Consider the following 20,157-nt stretch of genomic DNA (forward strand, 5'->3'; position numbering starts at 1 on the left):
AGGAGTGCACATAGCCTCAGAAAAAGCTATGAGTGCACATAGCCTCAGAAGAAGCTAGGAGTGCACATAGCCTCAGAAGAAGCTAGGAGAGCACAAAGCCTCAGAAGAAGCTAGGAGTGCACATAGCCTCAGAAGAAGCTAGGAGTGTACATAGCCTCAGAAGAAGCTAGGAGTGCACATAGTTTCAGAAGAAGCTAGGAGTGCACATAGCCTCAGAAGAAGCTAGGAGAGCACAAAGCCTCAGAAGAAGCTAGGAGTGCACATAGCCTCAGAAGAAGCTAGGAGTGCGCATAGTCTCAGAAGAAGCTAGGAGTGCACATAGCCTCAGAAGAAGCTAGGAGTGCACATGACATAGCCTCAGAAGAAGCTAGGAGTGCACATAGTCTCAGAAGAAGCTAGGAGTGCACTTAGCCTCAGAAAACGCTAGGAGTGCACTTAGCCTCAGAAGAAGCTAGGAGTGTGCATAGTCTCAGAAAAAGCTAGGAGTGCACTTGCCTCAGAAGAAGCTAGGAGTGCGCATAGTCTCAGAAGAAGCTAGGAGTGCACATAGCCTCAGAAGAAGCTAGGAGTGCGCATAGTTTCAGAAGAAGCTAGGAGTGCACATAGCCTCAGAAGAAGCTAGGATCACCTCCGCAAAACGGTCGTAAAGCTGTGCACCACAGGTGCTCACCGCCGCATCTTCCACACCAGCATATTAGGATGGATAATTACTATCTTTGCACTTGCACAGTTGTCTTTTGCATTAAACTATATTCGCGTATGCATATGCGCTCTGATATTCAAATAAACCTCATAGTGCCAGACTTCTTGTGCTCTGCTGTCTGTATAATCTGCATGCAAGCCAGAATTATCACTGTCTCTTGTGTGTGAGAGAAGACGTGGTTTGAATGCATATGTGACATGTAGTTGGGTAATTTACATTACGGATATTTTAGTACCCCCCACCCATTCCCATTTGAACCCTTCCATCCAAGTGCCTAAAACACCTCCCCGCCCCTGCCACAGAATTCCTCACACTAAGCCCCCCTTCAAGTGCCTATAACTAACCCCTCCTCCCAACCGTCTACGATTGGCTATAACCAATGATTTCCTATGTAGTAGCCAAGCAGCTGCTATTATTATTATTTATTGGAATTATATAGTGACAACATATTGCACAGCGCTGTACAATACATAGGATTTCAGTCAATGATAACAGGGGTGACCAACAGCACAATGCAGGTAGTAAGCAATAAGATACACAACACAATACAGGTAGTAATACAATGTCAGATCATACACTGGACAGGAGTGGTAGTGCCAATAATACAAGTTCACATACTCTAGATAGCGTGTACAGCCAAGTATGATACACAAGGAGAGAGGGCCCTGCCAAAGCTTACAATCTATCCGCATCGACACACCAACTCACCGTTTGGGCTCCTGATTACGGATAATTAACATAGATGTATATTAGATTCCTGCCGATCCCACGTCCTAATGACCTTATCCGGATTTGTATCATGAATAGGTCATAAACTGCTCTGCCTTCAGTAAGATCACTTTATAGTGAATCCAGACTTCTGATGGTGGGTGTACGCATGCACAATCATTATCTTCTTTGCATGCTTTCTTATGACTGAAATCCTAATGTTAATGTTTGTAGAAGATCCAAATCTTATTTTCGGGGTCACCTAAGTTCTTGTTTTTCCAATTCTCCTAATTGCAGAAATCTGCGTAACTCACAGTGTTCCTGAGCAATTGCGATTTTTTCACGACAAGGTTCATTTCCGAGTAGAATGAAATCTCCAGATTTCACCTGAAGTGGACTCCAGCTCACTTCACACATCTGCAGCCTGTATTAGATGGCTGAGGAGGAGGACTGGGCTGTGTGAGTATTACAGGATCTGTAATGGTTATTAAAAGAAGACAGAGAGGGTCATTTGCATCAATATGATATGGCAACAGAAAATGCATTTGACAAGGCACTGAATAAAACTTTTGTTATGGACTATTCTATTGTACATATTTTAGCATTTCTAATTATCACTTCTGTTTCTTAGTCTACCAGCCAGTACAGATCATGAAAACTGGCACATAAACTGCAAGCTTCCTGTTGACTTGTGCACTCTGTATTGACTCTCATACTACTCTTTGTCCCTCCTCACTTTCTCTATTCTAGAGATCTGCTGCATGACATCCTTGTGTTGTAAAGGCCAACTGTCTGTCAACCAGGAGATGAGGCTTATAGTATGTTACAAATATTTAGTTTCACAGTGAACTTGAAAGAAAGACATAAAACTTCAGGATTACCCTTCATAAATCCTCGATGTGTTGATCCAAAGAAAGACAGAGCAAATTCTTATTGAGGCACTCACTTCACTTGCTATGGAAAAAGCATCCTTGCTGAAGCTGTTATGCTTGCTGCGCACTATAACCATTGATACTATTCCAGGGAAGCAGGGCATATCAACAAAGTTTAAATCCATCTAGTAAACCTGCCACTAGAAGCATTGGGGTGTCTACTATTGAGACAGCAATCCAAATCAAATATCAATTGTGTGCTCAGAATCTACAGACTCTTAAGTCCTTGATATGCAATGAACGTCATAGGACACCAGCGATCACACTAAGGTTGTCCCATAGTCAGTATCCAAAGCAAGAGGCAGGGCGGTAGCACACATCCAGCTTACAAATACACTTTATTAAAAAAAGGTTACAGGTCACAGTACCACATGTAATGGAGAGAGGTACAGACCGTGGGAAGGTCAACAGCCATCTTGCGCCATCAGTGTTTAGCGCTTCGTCAGCCTGAGGAAGCACCACACACTGGTGGCGCGAAACGGCTGTTGACCTTCTCCCTGTCTGGACCTCTCTTCTTCCATGTGGTACTGGGACCTGCATAAACATCATGACCATGTACTTTGTAGAAAAGTTTTGCCAAAAAAACAATACAAAAGTGAATTATTACTTTTTGGTTAGACCTGGCTTTAGAGGATTGCAGAGATAAATACGAAAGCTGATATTCTCAACTGTCTTCCAAATTTTTTTCCCTATCTTGCTCATTCTCTGCCTTTATTGGACTTGCCCTATAATGGCTAAGTGGAAGTAGCCTGATCTTGCAGCTCTATAACACTGGGTTCAAATCCAACTCCCCAAGGCCACCATCAAAATTCAAATTGTATGGATTCCATACAAAGTTTATTTCATGACCTATCTTGGACCAACCATGCAAGATAGAATTTAAGGAGTCCCACTATGGGCCAATACTGGAGTACTACCCGTAGCACCCCAGTACTACCTGAGCTGGCCCTGCCATGACTCAAACTCTGTTTTGTTGTGGTCAATATGACACATCTATTGGTCCGGAGAAATTGCTGCAGACCCAATCTTGTGGTCCGTTTGACGGAACGGACTGAACGAATACATTTGAACGGAGCAATGTGAATTAACATATAATCCATTCACCTCCATTAGGGTCCGTTCCGTGTTGGTCCACTAAACGGACTGTATCTTCAGGCCAATGTAAACCTGGCATTCACACAGATGTGCAGTTTCCTTTCCTGTGCAAGTGCCACTGCAGTAATCTTTCTGGTAGGAGAAGTCTAAAAACTTGCATTGTACTTTGGGTAGATATCTTGGGAAGCAATACGTCAGTGCCTCAGGCTAGGTAAACACATAGCAGAAACGCTAGCGTTGCAGGAAAACACTGCATTTTTGCCACTAATGGAAGTCTTTGGGCCGCAGGAAAAAACGCATACAAAAAACGCATATGCGTTTCTATGCGTTTTTAAAAATGCAGGTTTTGTTGCATATTATTCTTAAACACAGGAAAAATGCACATAATGAAAGACAATGGGAACACAATGGTATGCGTTTTTACTGCGTTTTCCATGCCTTTTTATATGCGTTTATTCCCCCCAATTTTTTTTTGCTGTATTTCCGCTTCCTGTTGTCTTCCTAGTGATTTTCGTAAATGCAAATATAAAAATGCACGGAAACGCATACAAGACACACATGCGAACCGCAAACTCATTAAAACGCACTCAAAATGCATCGCAAATGCACCAGAAACGCAGTAAAAACGCACAAAAAAACCGCACGCAACATTAACATAAAACATGACATAAAACGCAGCTTTTCACAATATGTTATGTGTGCACCCAGTCTCAGAGTGATGAAAATCTGGAGAAGCCATGCACACCAAATTGGGGGAAATCCTGTTATCATGGTTTCAAAGTGTGTGCTTTTTTGTTTTGTAGCAGTTACAGTAGTCGGCACCTAAAATTAAACATTCATTTTAAGAACACGTTGAGGCTCCGTTCACATCTGAGTGGCAGTCAAGCAAGCCCGGTCACCGCAAACCGCTAGCGGTTTTTTAAACCGCCTAGCCCATGTATTCCTATGGCAGTGTTCTCACTGCCTTAATCGCGGAGGTTTTGCGTTTAGCGATAATCGCAAACGTGTTACCTGCAGTGTTTTGGCGGCGATTCTGGAGTGATCGCGATTAGCATGTATAAAACCGTTAATCGCGATCACTCCCACAATGTAAGGTAATTGCTTTCATTTTGTGATTTTAGATGTGAACGGGGCCTAAGAAAATGTCTAGTATGATAGTGATATTAATGTATAAAATCTTTCTGTGACAGCAGAGTAGCTATTTACAGTAATTACGCATTTTTTAAGTCACATAAAGAATTTTGCAAAATAGTAAGTGTATTTTTAAATTGTACCTTTTGCGTTAGCTGCAGAGAGATTACTGACACATTTCTGATTTGCTGCCATCGCAAGTGAAACAAGTGACCTGTGACACAGCGTTCTAGTGAAAAAACAATGTCAACTTTTAATGGCATACATCTGCAACTCAAGAAGACTGCATTAATTTCACACAACAGATGGAAGATTTCAGCAGTTACAGTGATGGACTAAAATAAAGGAAACACTGTCATTTTGTACCTTTGTATGCAATGAAACAAAGAGGCTGGTGAGTTAATTTTCCTTAATTTACATAAAAATGGAGATTATAATGAAACCTATACTATAGGTAATAGTTAAAAAAGGTACCTTTTCCCACCTCTAAAAACAAAGCTATTGTCTTTTCACCCCCAGCAGATAAACAAAACTGTTTTCCCATATGCCTGGCTATTATATTTTCAGCATAACTAGTTTCTAGGAACTTGACAGCTGCCTTTGAATTATTCAAACCTAATGTTCTGAAAATTCCCAAACAAAGGGCTTGAAACACACGCAGTAATGGTTAAATATTCAGCTGTCATGCCTGCAAATATATGATGTAAGCGGAGGCAGGGAAAGAGCCAGCTACAATGACAGAGTTCTCAAAAGTCTCATGGATTGCGAAATCTATAAATGCAATGCAGGGCAATATATTGTACATTGCAAACACAATAATTTATGCAAAACAGACACGCCTGACTTGTGAGCATTACCATTATGCAGATGTGGTGGATGCCGTCCTCAGAGCTGAACTACTCATCTAGCAAACTTGGCAGGACGGCAGATGTGGCAAACATTGCTTACTGAATTGCAGGTGCAGACTTACAGGCATTCGCACTAAGGGAATATAACCTTAGCAAAGCCATGCCATGCTCAGATCCTGCTTACAACTGTATTCTAGGTGCAGTAGTGTGAATAGCATGTTCAGGGGAGGACTGGCCAGGGGGGAAGGGGGGAAATTTCCCCCCAGGCTGCCTCTCATTTAATGATTTAGGGCTGGTACAGTGCCTGGTACATGTTTTTGTATATAAGGCAATGTGAACCACTAGGCTGGCCGAGGGAAATCAATGCCTAATTACAGAGTAATTAGAGGGTGGGCAAGTTGGTAAATATAAACAGCATGATGCAGAGCAGAGGCTTGCCTGCAGGGTCCGTGGGAAAATATCTGTCTGATTTCGGGTGGAAATTGGTTGAAAGTATCGATCTGAGACAGGGCCGGGCCAAGGCATAGGCTAGAGAGGCTCCAGCCTCAGGGCGCAGTGTAGGAAGGGGCGCACAATTCATTCAGCTGTCATTCCTAATTGTGTATGAAGCAGAAAGAAAAAAGAAAAGGGGATACATAGCAGTGACTGCAAGCCAGATAACTAGATATTAAGGTGTTGGGGAGGTTGTGGGCCCTGTGGCGCCTCTTAGTGTAATAGCAATCAGTGTGTGACGGCTGGGGTGGCAGGGATGGAGGGGCGCACTTTGGTGTCTCAGCCTTGGGTGCTGGAGGACCTTGTCCCAGCTCTGATCTGAGATGCTGGGAAATCTCGGGCTGATGTGGTCGATCCAGTGCGATAATCACAAACAATGAACGCGACGGAAACCCTGGCCGTTGTAACTCAAAATATTTTATGTGCCCCCCCCCCATTGCCAGAGCATTATACTTTACCTGTCACGCTGTCCCTCATGTGTCCTTGCTGTATTTCCCATGTGAATTTTGGCATATAGCACGTGGGGCACGTGTGTGATGTAATCTGGGCCCGGGCTGCCGTGAAAATGGGCCTCCAGTTTGTGTTTTCCCTCCAGGCCAAAGGGTCCCAGTCCTCCCCTGAGCATGTTCACAGCAATAACTGCTTAGCAGCAATAAGATTAGAATGTTAGAACCAGGTCCTGTTTAACAATTAACAATATTCACCCTTTTCCCTGCATACAGAACAGGGCTGGTGCTACCAGTAAAGAAAACCTGAAGTGAGAGGTATATGGAGGCTTCCATTTTTATTTTCTTTTAAGCAATATACCAGTTGCCTGGCTATCCCGCTGATTCTTTGCCTCTAATACTTTAAGCCATAGACCCTGAACAAGCACGCAGCAGATCATGTGTTTCCGCATGCTTGTTACAGGTGGGTGATTCAGACACTACTGATGCGTGAAAGATCAGCAGTGCTGCTGGGTATTCTGGTATTATTTAAAAGGAATTAAATAAAAAATGCATTAAAAGAAATTGAATATGGCAGCCTCCATATACTTCTCGCTTTAGGTTCCCTTTAAGACAGAGGGAGCAATTTCCCCAAGGCCTATATATATATATATATATATATATATATATATATATATATATAGAGAGAGAGAGAGAGAGAGAGAGAGAGAGAGAGAGAGATAGCTCAAATCTCCTATTTTTGGTTCAAGAACCTCGAACGCGAACTTCCGCAAAAAGTTCGGTTCGCATGAATTTTTCAAACCGCAATAGACTTCAATGGGGATGCGAACTTTGAAAACTAGAAGAAATTGGTTAGAACTCCAGCTTCTCAGTGAGCAAAGTTTCTTCTCCAATCATATGTCAGGTTCGAGAGACAGGCTGAGCCCGTGGGACACCTACCACCTCCCACCCTCCCAGCACTCCACGCGAATAGCGACCCTAGTAGCGACACGAGTAGCGTGGACCCACTCCCTATGGAGGTGGGTGAGGCAGACGTCCGGCGCCTCCTGTCCAAGCTAAACGCCAGGAAAGCCTCGGGCCCTGACGGACGGTGTATCTCCAGCCTGCTTCAAGACCTGTTCGTGGCAACTTGCTCCCATTCTCTCTGCAATCTTCAGAAAGTCACTGACAGAGGGCAGAGTCCCTGCGTGCTACAAGAGGTCCACCATCATACCCGTGCCAAAGAAACAGGGCATCTCTGACCTCAACAACTTCAGCCCTGTGGCCCTGACGTCTGTCATCATGAAGTCACTAGAGAGAGTGGTCTTATCCATCCTCAAGCTATCCACCCTGCCCCTTCTGGACCCACTCCAGTTTGCCTACAGGGCAAATAGGTCTACTGATGACACCCTTAACATCTGTCTGGAATACATCCTTAACCACCTCGACAGACCAGATGCGTATGCCAGAGTTCTGCTACTGGACTTCAGCTCAGCTTTTAACACTATATGCCCACGCATCCTTCAGAATGTCCTGGCTACACTTGGGGTTCATCCCACCCTACGCTTATGGATCATGGGCTTTCTTACCAAGAGATCCCAAGTTGTCAGACTGGGGGACATCTACTCCAGAGAAATGACAACCAACACTGGGGCATCCCAGGGCTGCGTCCTGTCCCCGCTGCTGTTCTCCCTCTACACAAATAACTGTAGATCCACGGCGGACTCTGTCAAAGTCATAAAATTTGCCGACGATACCACCATTGTTGGCCTCGTCACCAAGGACAATATCCAGGAGTATCAGAAGCAGGTCGAGCGAATATGCCACTGGTGCACAGAGAACAGGCTGGTGCTCAACACAGCCAAAACTGTTGAGCTAATAATTGACTTTAGAAAGTCTGCTCCCACTCCGCCTCCCATCCACATTGACGGTGCTGAGGTGGCCAGAGTGCCCTGTGCTCGCCTCCTGGGCACCACCATCTCCAGCGATCTCAGTTGGATGGCCAACATTATGGTAACCCAGCGGAAGGCCCAGCAGAGGCTGTTCTTCCTCCGCCAACTGCGGAAGTTCGGCATGCCACAGGAGATCCTAACATGTTTCTATTCCGCCACCATTTAATCGATCCTCTGCTCCTCCATCCTGGTCTGGTACATGGGAGCCACTGCCAGGAACAGACACAAACTACAGAGGATCATCAGGTCGGCGGAGAGGATCATTGGGAGACCCCTGCCTCCACTTGACCTCCTGCATAAGACAAGACTGCGCGCTAGGGCACTAAAGATCGCAAGTGACCCCTCACACCCAGGCCACTGCTTCTTCACCCCACTGCCATTGGGCCGGAGACTTTGAGCCATCCCCACTAAGACCACCAGACACAAGAACTCCTTCTTCCCTGCAGCCGTCAGCCTCCTGAACTCCCTTAGCATTCTCCCACCCTCTACCTGTGCCTTACCATCGACACAGTAGCGGACAGGAATTAAATACGCTTCTCGAAGCAACCTGCCATCACCCCTAACTGATTGGACTTTGTCCCTGCACCCTGGCCAGACTCCAGCAGCACACTGGAAAAATGCATACGGCCGCTGAATGTATACATCTGAATGTATATTTGTGTACATACATTTCCTCTTTTCTTGAGTGCAATATGTTTTTGAGTACGATGTTTTTTACTGCCATGTCCCTACTGTATTGTAATGCTCTTCTTTGCTTTCTGCCTATGCACCTCTTGGAGCTATGTATTGTGCCAAACCCAATTCCGAGCACGACCCAGTCATGCTTGGCGAAATAAAACTATTCTGATTCTGATTCTGATATGTCAACACTTAAGTTAACAATTGTTTGGGGCCATCAGGGGTCCCCTTCTTTAGAATAGTGCAGACAAGGAGGACCCCTGATGGCCCCGAAACAATTGTTAAAGCGGAATATAACCCTGCATTTCAACTTTGCTCTAAAACATTATTTACAGTATATTATATGCAACCAGCATTTATTTTTTTACTAGACCAGCATTGGAAGGGTTACACAGAGCTTTCAAGTTCCTGGACAGAACTGCAGACGCATCCGAAGCTGACATAGATACATTTTGTTTACATAAATGTATCTAAGTGTGGCATGTGACTCATCTCTTTGACTGAAAAGGAGCTGGAGGACAGCCAAAGAGTGTGTAACATGTATCACTTGTTACATTCTATTTAGTTAAATGTATCTAAATGAACTTCTGCATATCTCTCCACGGAACTTTAAACCTCTGTGTTTAACCCTTCCAATGCTGGTCTAGTAAAAAAAAAAATGCTGGTTGCATATAATATGCTGTAAATAATGTTTTAGAGCAAAGTTGAAATGCAGGGTTATATTCCGCTTTAACTTGAGTGTTGATATATGATGATTTCCTCCCACATCCCAAAAAACATACAGATAAGTCAATTGGCTTCCCCCCTAAATTGGCCCTAAACAGGGGAGGACTGGCAGGGGAGGAAGGGGGGACATTTCCCCCCAGGCTGCCTCTCATTTAACTATTTAGGGCTGGTGCAGGGCCTGCTGCATTACAGTTTTTTGTAGGCAATGTGAAACACTACGCTGGCCAGGGCCGGATTTAGGCCAAGGCCACCTAGGCCATGGCCTAGGGCACCACAGGACCAAGGGCACCAAAGCAGCAGACTAAACTGGTGCAGAGTTTGCAAGCTTGCTAATGCTGTAATGCAGGGAGATCAGGCGAGCGCCTGACTGCGGTACTCTGCTGCTAGCTGCCTGTGCTGCAGCCACCTCTCTGTGCATGTTTGCATTGTGGCTGGCGGCTATGGACTTGGGCAGCATTGGAGTCAGAGACTGAAAGGAAGAGGAAGCTTCTGCACTGGAGACGAGCAGAGAAATTAGTGACACAGATGGCTGCTGCGGTGTGAAGGTGAGCTGGCTACCTATACTAATGGGGGGGAGGGATTAAAGGAGTCATCTGGCTACCTATACTGGGTGGAATGGGGGGAGGGGTCATCTGGCTACCTATACTGGGGGGGGGGTCATCAGGCTACCTATACTAGAGGGAAGGGGGGAGGGGTCAACTCGCTACCTATACTTAAGGGGGGGCGGCTGATGACAGTTGCCTAGGGTGGTAAAGAGTACAAATCCGGCCCTGACGCTGGCTGAGGGAAATAAAAGTGCAATTACATAGCAATTAGAGGAGGGGTAAGCTGGTAAGTGTACACAGCAAGATGCAGAGCAGAGACTTGCCTGCAGGGTCCGTAGAAAAAAAAAATCTGTCTGCTCTCTTACCATCATAGCTCCCAACTGTCCCGCTTTTGAAGGGACAGTTCCTCTTTGGACATAAGTGTGTGTGGCCATACATCTGTCGACTCGGCGATCAGCCAACTGTTTTGATAATTACTATCAAATTGGATGAAAATCAGTGTTGCCATAAGCATGCTCAATTGACGATTTGACTGATTTCAGGCAGAAATTGGTCAAATTTGATATGACGGGAAATCTCAGGCTGATGTGGCCGATCGGGTACACAGCTGTAATGGCGTGTGATAATCACGGATGACAGACATGGCGGAAAACACTGGATGTCTTCCCTCCAAATGTATTATGTGACCCCCAATGCCTGTGCAGTTATACTTTACCTGTCACGCTGTCCTGCAAGTTTCCTTGCTATATTTCCGCATTGGCGTCCTAAATGACTACCGGCATATAGCAAGTAGGGAACATGTATGATGCCATTTGGGCTGGGGCTGCCATGATAACGGGCCTCTAGGTTGTGTTTTCCCCCCAGGCCAAAAGGTCCCAGTCCTCCCCTGGCCCTAAACTATGATACATGCACTACACAATATAGACTTATGACTATGGTAGGGACTAGATTGTAAGCCTCTCTGAAGGACAGTTAGTGACAAGATAATATATAATCTGCACAGCGCTGCATAATATGTCGGCGCTATATAAATACTTAAATAAATAAATTATATATATATATATATATATATATATATATATATATATATATATATATATAATATATACACACATATATTGTATATTCCTGCGTATAAGACTACTTTTTAACCCTTGAAAATCTTCTGAAAAGTTCGGGGTCGTCTTATACGCAGGGTGTCACTGATGCCGGGTGATACACCCTATCCTGTTACCGCCTCTCAGATCTCCCTGCTGAGGAAGCGCAATCTATTCTTCCATACCGCTCTGATAAACAGGTAGACAAGGAGAGCTGACCAGTCTACTTAAGGAGAGTTGACCAATACAACAAGTCAATTGACTATATACTGTTATATACTGGGTAACACATACAGTACAGCACCAGTATCTGTTCATACACAGCACCAGTACATGATTTTTTTTTTCTTTTTACTTTAAATTTGGTGTGCGTTGGAAGAGGGGTAGTCTTATACGGCGGGTATATCCCAAACTCTATATTTTAACTGGAAAAGTTGGGGGGTCTTTTTATACGCCGGAATATACGGTATATATATATATATATATATATATATATATCACTCCTCCCCGCTCCCTCCCTCGTAGTGATGTGTCATTCAAAACTGGACCCGAATTGTCTAGCTTCCAGTCACAGTGATGTCAACAGTATCAGGGCAGCAGTGGAAAGCCGCAGTTTGGGTCCATTTCCGAATGACCTGTCATCCGTTGCCATGGCAATGGATCTCTACAAGGGAGGAGTTAGGGAGGAGTGAGCCATAGAAAGAACAATGCTTACTTCTGATCGGCACCTTCTGGTAATACAGGCACTAGATGTGGATACCTATAATGTATAATTTTAATGTTTATTTTAAATGTTGGGGAAACTATGTTAAACAAACTACTCTCTAAATAGGTAAAAGAGTTCCAACCCCCTTTAAAGTGACATAAACTCTTGCACAGGACAGAAGGAAAACAGAGAGAAATGAACCATGTATGTATTTAGAGAGTATAGCCTGTCTAAGGGCTGGTTCAGACGGACGTTTGCAGAGCGTTTACTGCCAGCGTTCGGGGCTTGGCGTTAAACGCTCCCATTCAAGTGAATGGGAGCGTTTGTACCAAGCTTTTACGCGCGTTTGCACAAACGCGGCGTTCGGGTCCCGATTTTCACTGGCGTTCAAGGAGCCCCTGGAAGCTACATGTTGCTTCCAGGGGCGGTTAACCTCGACGGGTAATGTCCCCCTAGGGGAAGAAAAAACGCGACCGCATCCGAACGCAATGCGAACGCTGCTGAAAGCCTGAACGCATCACGAACGCAACGCCAACGAACGCAACGCCTCCAAACGTCCGTCTGAACCAGCCCTAATTCCCCCTCATCTGTGTTTAATCGCAAGTTGTAATTCGATCTCTCCCCTGTGTCACATGACTGCCACGGCAGAGATGGCAGATCTCATTTGAAAGCACAGGCTGTTAACAATATGTCTGTTACCATGAATCAGGAAGTAGAAACAGTGCAGATTTATTTTAGGATTTGTATCAGCTGTAACAAAGAAATGTTTTTTGTTTAAACGTAGTGTTGGGTGAACATCTAGATGTTCGGGTTTGGGCCGAACAGGCCGAACATGGCCGCGAAGTTCGGGTGTTCGAGCCGAACTCCGAACATAATGGAAGTCAATGGGGACCCGAACTTTCGTGCTTTGTAAAGCCTCCTTACATGCTACATACCCCAAATTTACAGGGTATGTGCACCTTGGGAGTGGGTACAAGAGGAAAATTTTTTTTTGCAAAAAGAGCTTATAGTTTTTGAGAAAATCGATTTTAAAGTTTCAAAGGGAAAACTGTCTTTTAAATGCGGGAAATGTCTGTTTTCTTTGCACAGGTAACATGCTTTTTGTCGGCATGCAGTCATAAATGTAATACAGATAAGAGGTTCCAGGAAAATGGACCGGTAACGCTAACCCAGCAGCAGCACACGTGATGGAACAGGAGGAGGGTGGCGCAGGAAGAGAAGGCCACGCTTTGAGACACAACAACCCAGGCCTTGCATGAGGACAAGAAGCGTGCGGATAGCAATTTGCATTTTGTCGCCATGCAGTCATAAATGTAATACAGATGAGAGGTTCAATAAACAGGGACCGGAAACGCTAACCCATCACAGATGTTCATGTTACTTGGTTGGGGTCCCGGGAGTGTTGCGTAGTCGTTTCCAATCCAGGATTGATTCATTTTAATTTGAGTCAGACGGTCTGCATTTTCTGTGGAGAGGCGGATACGCCGATCTGTGACGATGCCTCCGGCAGCACTGAAACAGCGTTCCGACATAACGCTGGCTGCCGGGCAAGCCAGCACCTCTATTGCATACATTGCCAGTTCGTGCCAGGTGTCTAGCTTCAATACCCAATAGTTGAAGGGTGCAGATGGATTGTTCAACATAGCTACGCCATCTGACATGTAGTCCTTGACCATCTTCTCCAGGCGATCGGTGTTGGAGGTGGATCTGCACGCTTGCTGTTCTGTGTGCTGCTGCATGGGTGTTAGAAAATTTTCCCACTCCAAGGACACTGCCGATACCATTCCCTTTTGGGTACTAGCTGCGGCTTGTGTTGTTTGCTGCCCTCCTGGTCGTCCTGGGTTTGCGGAAGTCAGTCTGTCGGCGTACAACTGGCTAGAGGAGGGGGAGGATGTCAATCTCCTCTCTAAAGTCTCCACAAGGGCCTGCTGGTATTCTTCCATTTTGACCTGTCTGACTCTTTCTTCAAGCAGTTTTGGAACATTGTGTTTGTACCGTGGATCCAGAAGGGTATAAACCCAGTAATTGGTGTTGTCCAGAATGCGCACAATGCATGGGTCGCGTTCAATGCAGTCCTAGGCCGAAGAAGTCATAGCCTAGGGTCACAAAACCTGTTTATTTGGGCAATTTCAATGGTAGTGATGCTGACGTACATAAATCTCAGCCATGGCCGTTAGAATTTCACGAAATGTCTCATGCAGGTAGAAGACATATTGTTAGACTTGGATTCCAAAGATGGGGTCCCTACATCTCTGCAAACCAGAGTTACAGGGGTCCAAAATTGGTAAAATCCCCCATAGGCTTTCATTGCCTCCCTATTTCACTTTCCAAAATCTCACATCTTTTCAAAGGGCAATTGCTCAGCAGTGGCAAATTTTCTAGCATTGTAGGGACCCTAAGGGGGAACATGACTGGTGAGTTTTGGACCCCTAGGCCGAAGAGGTCATAGCCTAGGGTCACAAAAACCTGTTTATTTGGGCAATTTCAATGGTGGCGAGTCTGACGTACATAAATCGCAGCAATGGCCGTTAGCAACATCTGAATCTCACGAAATGTCTCATGCATCTCTCTACATCTCTGCAAACCAGAGTTACAGGGCTCCAAAATTGGTAAAATCCCCCATAGGCTTTCATTGGGCCTACTATTTACCGTTCCAAAATCTCACACCATTTCAAAGGGCAATGGCTCAGCAGTGGCAAAACTCACCAGTCATGATCCCCCTAAGAGTCCCTACAATGCTAGAAAATTTGGTACTGCTGAGCCATTGCACTTTGAAAAGATGTGAGATTTTGGAAAATGAAATAGGGAGGCAATGAAAGCCTATGGGGGATTTTACCAATTTTGGACCCCTGTAACTCTGGTTTGCAGAGATGTAGGGACCCCATCTTTGGAATCCAAGTCTAACAATATGTCTTCTACCTGCATGAGACATTTCGTGAAATTCAGACGTTGCTAACGGCCATGGCTGAGATTTATGTACGTCAGCATCACTACCATTGAAATTGCCCAAATAAACAGGTTTTTGTGACCCTAGGCTATGACCTCTTCGGCCTAGGGGCCCGAAACTCACCAGTCATGTTCCCCCTAAGGGTCCCTACAATGCTAGAAAATTTGCCACTGCTGAGCAATTGCCCTTTGAAAAGATGTGAGATTTTGGAAAGTGAAATAGGGAGGCAATGAAAGCCTATGGGGGATTTTACCAATTTTGGACCCCTGTAACTCTGGTTTGCAGAGATGTAGGGAACCCATCTTTGAAGCCCAAGTCTAACAATATGTCTTCTACCTCCAATTCAGACGTTGCTAACGGCCATGGCTGAGATTTATGTACGTCAGCATCACTACCATTGAAATTGCCCAAATAAACAGGTTTTTGTGACCCTAGGCTATGACCTCTTCGGCCTAGGACTGCATTGAACGTGACCCACGCATTGTGCGCATTCTGGAAAACACCAATTACTGGGTTTATACCCTTCTGGATCCACGGTACAAACACAATGTTCCAAAACTGCTTGAAGAAAAAGTCAGACAGGTCAAAATGGAAGAATACCAGCAGGCCCTTGTGGAGACTTTAGAGAGGAGATTGACATTCTCCCCCTCCTCTAGCCAGTTGTACGCCGACAGACTGACTTCCGCAAACCCAGGACGACCAGGAGGGCAGCAAACAACACAAGCCGCAGCTAGTGCCCAAAAGGGAATGGTATCGGCAGTGTCCTTGGAGTGGGAACATTTTCTGACACCCATGCAGCAGCACACAGAACAGCAAGCGTGCAGATCCACCTCCAACACCGATCGCCTGGAGAAGATGGTCAAGGACTACATGTCAGATGGCATAGCTGTGTTGAACAATCCATCTGCACCCTTCAACTATTGGGTATCGAAGCTAGACACCTGGCACGAACTGGCAATGTACGCAATCGAGGTGCTGGCTTCCCCGGCAGCCAGCGTTATGTCGGAACGCTGTTTCAGTGCTGCCGGAGGCATCGTCACAGATCGGCGTATCCGCCTCTCCACAGAAAATGCAGACCATCTGACTCAAATTAAAATGAATCAATCCTGGATTGGAAACGACTACGCAACACTCCCGGACCCCAACCAAGTAACATGAACAATGAACATCTGTGATGGGTTAGCGTTTCCGGTCCCTGTTTATTGAACCTCTCATCTGTATTACATTTATGACTGCATGGCGACAAAATGCAAATTGCTATCCACACGCTTCTTGTCCTCATGCAAGGCCTGGGTTGTTGTGTCTCAAAGCGTGGCCTTCTCCTCCTGCGCCGCCCTCCTCCTGTTCCATCACGTGTGCTGCTGCTGGGTTAGTGTTTCCGGTCCCTTTTCCTGGAACCTCTCATCTGTATTACATTTATGACTGCATGCCGACAAAATGCAAATTGCTATCCGCACGCTTCTTGTCCTCATGCAAGGCCTGGGTTGTTGTGTCTCAAAGCGTGGCCTTCTCCTCCTGCGCCGCCCTCCTCCCGTTCCATCACGTGTGCTGCTGCTGGGTTAGCGTTACCGGTCCCTTTTCCTGGAACCTTTTATCTGTATTACATTTATGACTGCATGCCGACAAAAAGCATGTTACCTGTGCAAAGAAAACAGACATTTCCCGCATTTAAAAGACAGTTTTCCCTTTGAAACTTTAAAATCGATTTTCTCAAAAACTATAAGCTCTTTTTGCTAAATTTTTTTTCCTCTTGTACCCACTCCCAAGGTGCACATACCCTGTAAATTTGGGGTATGTAGCATGTAAGGAAGCTTTACAAAGCACAAAAGTTCGGGTCCCCGTTGACTTCCATTATGTTCGGAGTTCGGCTCGAACACCCGAACATCGCGACCATGTTCGACCCGAACCCGAACATCTAGATGTTCGCCCAACACTACACGTGACCCGTTCGGCCAATCACAGCGCTAGCCGAACGTTCGGGGAACGTTCGGCCATGCGCTCTTAGTTCGGCCATATGGCCGAACAGTTTGGCCGAACACCATCAGATGTTCGGCCGAACTCGAACATCACCCGAACAGGGTGATGTTCTGCAGAACCCGAACAGTGGCGAACACTGTTCGCCCAACACTATTTAAACGTTATTATGCTGTTGCGTATCTTTAGAGCAGAGAGAACGTTCTGAGTTGAGGTCTGTTTAACCACTTCGCGTCCCTGGGGTTTTCCCCCTTAAAAACCAGAGCAATTTTAAACATTTCGCACTCCTCTCGTTCATTAGCCAATAACTTTATCGCAACTTATCACACATAAATGATCTATACCTTGTTTTTTTCGACATCAATCAGGCTTTCTTTGGATGGTACCTTTTGCTAAGAATTATTTATTTTGTATAAATTTTAAAGGGAATGAGGGAAAAATTAAAAAAAAAGTAATTATTTCCCAGCTTTCAGCCATTATAGTTTGAAAATAATAAGTGCTACTGTAGATTAAACCCACATATTTGATTTGCCCGTTTGTCCTGGCTATTACAGTGTTCAAAGTATGATCCTAGTCCAATGTATGGCAACAATATATTATTTGGAAATAAAGGTGCATTTTTTCCATTTTGTGTCTTTGGTATTTCCTTCAATTCATGTGGCACTTTTTAATCCTCCACCCGCCCCCTATTTAGCCATATGTGCCCCTTTATATCCCCCTACCCCATAGTTGGCCAGATTTGCCTCTGTACCCCAACCAGCCCCAGATGTGCCTCTGTAACCCCCCCCCCCCAGTTAACCAGACCTGCTTGTTTGTCCCCTGCACACCCCACCCACCATAATTAGCCAGACGTGTTTTTTTTTTTATTACCCCTCCCCCCCATGGATAGCCAAGTGAGTGCCCTTTATCCCCCCATTGAGCCATTTGTGTGCCCTGTCATACAAATGCCCCCCATGGATGTTCAGGTGTTGGTCCCCTTTAAGACTATCACCCCCAAATGCCAGGTGTGTCACCCCCCAGCAGAGTAGGGCGCAGGGAAGCATTAGAGGTAACAAACTCTCACCTGACCTTGTTCCTACGGCGATCGCGATCTCCTCCCCGCAGTACCGCTGTCAGCCTCACTATGCTGAACGGATCGGGTCCCGGCTTGATGACGTCATCAAGCCGGGACCCGACTCATTTAGCATAATGAAGCTGACAGCGGTACTGCGGGGAGGAGATCGCAATCGCCGCAGGAACAAGGTCAGGTAATGATTGTTAATTTGTAATGCTCCATGCTGCCCGATCGCAGCATGGAGGGGGAGGGGAGTTATTACAGGGGATCGGGCGGGGGGTTGGGGAATCGGACCCCCTGGAGGTTTTCTCAGAGTAGTGTAGTTAGGAGGGGGGGGGGTGTTAATGAGCCCAGGCGCGTGCTAGCACGCGTGCTGTGCTCATTAAATGAAGGCAACTTATAATCACGTCATGTGGCTTTCAGGAGCCACGTGCAATGACGTGATTATACTGTATGCAGGATATGAAGTGGTTAAAGAACATATGAAAACAAGCGGAACATTCAACGGCATCCCCTGTTGGTCAGCTCCAACATAGCAGACAAGACCTAACATGTAGAATTCTAGATATAGCCCATGCATAATCTGTGTCCCTGCATTGTTTGCCTGTGCAAAACCTAGGCCCAACCAAATTGGGCTAAAAATGAGATGTAGGATAAGCTACCTTTGGTGGGGTGACTTTTTTCCCGTAACACAAACCTTTATTATTATTATTAACTACTAAATTATTTTTGAAGTATAAATAACTTTATTACAGATAATACAATACCTAAATGAGTACTTAGAAAACATGGAATTGTAATTGAGTTTGTAGGTGTAAAGTGCTTTCTAGAAAACATAATGGAATCAAAACTCTGTTGCAATACTGAAAAAGTAATTGAAAACCTCTTTTAAAGAAATTAAATCCTTGTATGAATATTGTTTTATTGTGCTCTTGTAAAATGATTAAATTGACAAAATAAGATTTATGATAAAACATGCTTGTTATTGAACTCTAAAGGGTTTTGTCTCACTAATTCTCAGCTTCCAACTTCTGGAACTCAGGGTTGATAATGTACGCTTTGCAAAGTATTGCCTGAACGCACCTTTCTGGCTCTTACTCTAATGCTGGGTGACAAACCAACTGGAGAATGTTAAAGTTCACTTTCCACTGAAAACTGCAGTTGCAAATGCACTGAGATTGCAACCTTTTTTATTTACCCCCCAATTTTTTTGTATTTTTTTCACTGCTTAATTTTTGTGTGATTGTTCCTTTTCACGGTGTGATTGCATTTGAGTTGTTCTGACGATCAGATAATTACAAAAATCAGTTAAAAAAATGAAAACAGTAATTACAAGAAAATCACAAAGCACTTCATTTAGTATGTAATTTTCTTGTTCTCTCATTGACTTTAACCCAAATGCAGATGCAGACAAAAAGCAGCATTTGTGTTGGGTAAAAATCGAGTCAAATCAGTGGAAAAGGGGCACTATGATTTCCATGATAATCATAGTGTACTTGGGTTGTGGGAATTGTAAACCATGCGCAAAATACAGCAAAGCGTGTACAGTGGAGAACTAGAATAAGTCACATGTAATGTTAACTTAATAAAAATGTCGAACAGAGAGTTCAATGTGGTTGTACCATAATTGTGAAGATGATCAAGTCAGCTTCTACATATATGTTTATAACAAGTTAAAGGACAACTATCAAAGTTAACTAAAATTCTAAATGCCACATATATTTCCAGTAATTACTAGGTAGAAAAAAAACAACGTTTTGTAAGAAATAATACCTTTTAATGGCTAACTAATAGAGTTAAATGATGCAAGCTTTCTGGGATCTAGTCCCCTTCTTCAGGCATATTTCCAGATGTAAGCTGAAGTAAAACACTGATGCAGATAAATGGTAAACACGAAGATGACAGTTGTGTTGGTTACTGTTTATCCGTTAGGTGTCAGGGGATCAGCAGGCTGGAGCCAGTGAGTTAGTGCAACCATACATGAAATCCAGCAGGTTTCTGAAGATCATTTCATGTATGGTTTCAGAAACCTGCTGGATTTCATGTATGTTTGCACTAACTCACTGGCTCCAGCCTGCTGATCCCCTGACACCTAACGGATAAACAGTAACCAACACAACTGTCATCTTCGTGTTTACCATTTA

At 44.7% G+C, this 20,157-nt stretch overlaps 1 long non-coding RNA gene across 1 annotated transcript; it reads right to left on the minus strand.

The window, feature by feature from the left end:
- Positions 1-1,342: 1,342 nt before the first annotated feature.
- LOC137561204 (uncharacterized) lies at positions 1,343-19,906 on the minus strand. The gene is made up of 3 exons (XR_011029926.1): positions 19,787-19,906; positions 4,713-4,798; positions 1,343-1,886 (listed from the first exon to the last, which is right to left on the minus strand). It is a non-coding gene; the product is annotated as an uncharacterized lncRNA (long non-coding RNA).
- Positions 19,907-20,157: the final 251 nt, after the last annotated feature.

Source organism: Hyperolius riggenbachi, chromosome 3, assembly GCF_040937935.1.
Source record: "Hyperolius riggenbachi isolate aHypRig1 chromosome 3, aHypRig1.pri, whole genome shotgun sequence".
Lineage (NCBI taxonomy): Eukaryota > Metazoa > Chordata > Amphibia > Anura > Hyperoliidae > Hyperolius > Hyperolius riggenbachi.